Source organism: Octodon degus, unplaced genomic scaffold (genome assembly GCF_000260255.1).
Source record: "Octodon degus isolate 3935 unplaced genomic scaffold, OctDeg1.0 scaffold00770, whole genome shotgun sequence".
Classification (NCBI taxonomy): domain Eukaryota; kingdom Metazoa; phylum Chordata; class Mammalia; order Rodentia; family Octodontidae; genus Octodon; species Octodon degus.
This window is the reverse complement of record NW_004525346.1, coordinates 8,384-11,272: the sequence shown is the minus strand read 5'-3', so window position 1 is coordinate 11,272 and position 2,889 is coordinate 8,384. Positions and strand designations below refer to the sequence as shown.

The 2,889-nt window shown below is 40.7% G+C and overlaps 2 pseudogenes; both read left to right on the top strand.

The window, feature by feature from the left end:
* The window catches only part of LOC105741366, a 15,109-nt pseudogene that overhangs the window by 8,541 nt on the left and 3,679 nt on the right, over window positions 1–2,889 (top strand).
* Window positions 1,776–2,102, top strand: LOC101591393 (annotated as a pseudogene).

Here is a 2,889-nt window from a genome sequence, read left to right as displayed (position 1 = left end):
TACCACCGACATATCTCACAGACATAGAGAAATCATTCCTAAAATTTATCTGGAACCGGAAAAGACCTAGAATAGCAAAGGCAATCCTGAGCAACAAAGACAAGGCAGGAGACATTACAATTCCTGACTTGATATTATACTACAAAGCTACTGTGATACAATTAGCATAGTACTGGCAACAAAATAGACATGAGGATCAATGGCATAGATTAGAAGATGCAGAAGCCTCAACGAACACAATGAGCCACCTTCTCTTTGACAAATGGGCCAAACATCCTTACTGGAAGAAAGATAACCTCTTTAACAAATGGTGCTGGAAAAACTGGCTCTCAACACGCCAAAAACAAAAACTGGACCCAGGTCTATCAACATGCACTAAGCTAAAGTCAAAATGGATTAAAAATCTAAACATTAAAACAGAAACACTCAACCTCCTGGAAGAGAAAGGAGGAGGAATTCTTGAAGACATAGGGGTAGGCAAAGAGTTCATGATCAAAAATCAAATCGCATAGGTAATAATACTCAAAAGAATTAACAACTGGGAGCACCTCTTATTGAGAAGTTTTTGCACTTCAAAAGAAATTACCAACAAAGTGAAAAGACAACCCACAAATTTGGACAATATCTTAACTAATAAGCACTCAGACAAAGGTCTGCTCTCTAGAAATTATAAAGACTTAAAAAACACTAGGGCCCCAAAATTGAAAGACAAAATCCAGAAATGGGCATCCAAGATGAACACACACTTCTCAGAGGATGAACTTAAAGAAGCAAATAAATATATGAAAAAATGCTCCACATCACTAGTCATCCGTGAAATGCAAATTAAAACAACACTGAGATATAATCTCACCCCAGAAAGAATGGCTATCATAAAGAAATCAACCAACAACAAATGTTGGAGAGGCTTTGGGGAAAAAGGAACTCTTCACCACTGCTGGTGGTAATGTAGACTGGTGCAACCATTATGGAAATCAGTTTGGAGACTTCTTAAAAAAAACTAGGACTGGAAGTCCCATTCAAACCAGCTATCCCCCTGCTGGGAATTTTCCCAGGCGGACCTAAAATGGCATATCATAGTGAAATATGTGTACCTATGTTTATAGCAGCACAATTTGTGATAGCCAAATCTTGAAAACAACCAAGATGCCCTTCACCTGAGGAATGGATGAAAAAGATGTGGTATTTTTATGCAATGAAGTATTACTCAGCTATAAAGAATGATAAACTTGAAGCATTTTTATTTAAGTGGATGCAACTTGAAGATATAAGTGAAATAAACCATACCCATATGTGTAAATATCATTTAGTCTCGCTAGTATAAGGACTCAAAAGAAGAAATACAAATAGAAAGGTACAACACAATTAAAAGGAAAGTGAGAACTTGAGGATTAGACAACAAAGAAAGGGCAGGGTGAAAAGCTAGGAAACATGACAGGGGCAAAGCCATACATTTGTATGCACAAGATGGGTAAGGCAATGATCCTGAGAAACATCAGCAGGTTTTTGAAACTAGCAGTTAATTGGTAGCATTCTCACCCTGACTAACTATATATACTGATAACTGTGAACTAAGCAACTGCACTGAAGATAGCAATGTATAATAGTAGGGTATGCTTGGAATGCTTGTCATTCTGGTCTTCTAAATATGTACTGCTTGGTGGGCCCACGTGCAGTTGTGGCAGGAGAGTGGCAGAGCAGAGAGCGTGACTTGGCCACTCTCTACTGCACTGCTGCTGCCTGTCGCCAGCCACCGCCGCTGCCACTGAGCAACCATGTCTGAGGAGAAGCCCAAGGAAGGTATGAAGACCGAGAACGATCACATCAACCTAAAGGTGGCGGGGCAGGATGGCTTGCTGGTGCTGTTCAAGATCAAGAGGCATACCACGCTGAGCAAGCTGATGAAGGCCTACTGCGAGAGGCAGGGCTTGTCAATGAGACAGATTAGATTCAGGTTTGATGGGCAACCCATTAATGAAACAGACACTCCAGTGCAGCTGGAGATGGAAGACAAAGACACCATTGATGTGTTCCAGCAGCAGACAGAAGATACAGCACCTAGAGGGACATTTCTGCACCCTGCACTCACTGTGGAATGGTGAGCAAATGACCAAGCTGATCACAGGAGTCTATGGGAGCTGAGGACAGTCACCAAATGACCATTCTCTGTCAGGTGCACTTCCAGTGTAACACAAAAAAAACTGCATCTACAGAGACATCGACAGCTTCAATTGGGCCAGATTGTTTTTTGATTAGATAAAACGAGTTGTAAAGGGTTTTATTCATTTTGCTTTTTTTTTTTTCTCCCTCCCCAGGCATTTTTCCCCAAGACTTTTCAAATGTTGGCTCCATCTGTGGCCAGGTTCTCAGTCCAGAGTTGAGATTGCTCCTGAGATGCTCGCCATAATCATGTAGACAGTTTGCATTCTCCAGTGACTGTGGCTGTGTGACAAAGGGGCTGGATTTGAGACAAGGAGACAGAGTTTAACTTTTTGTTTAGGCACAGGCTGCAAAATGCTTACTATTGCAAATTTAGGCTTTGTCTAGGATGTGGTAAAGTTGAAAGGAAAAAAATGGATTGGGTCTTGAAAGGTAAAAAACATGTTGTGAATCATTCAGTAACGTGGCCTCAGGGCCTCTCTGCTCCTGATCATGTCCTCTGGGGCCTAAAACTCAGGACACTATCCCTCTTGTCAGTACCTGCTGAAGGATACAAGGGCAAAGACCGGCACAACAAAAACTAGTTTTTTCCCTTTTCATACCAAAGAATAAAGTACCACATTTCTCATTTGGTAATTGTAGTGTGGCCTCAGACTTCTAGTATTTGCATCTAATGAATGATTATGGTCTTCTTATTTAAAAGACTGTTTTTTATTTTATTTTATTTTC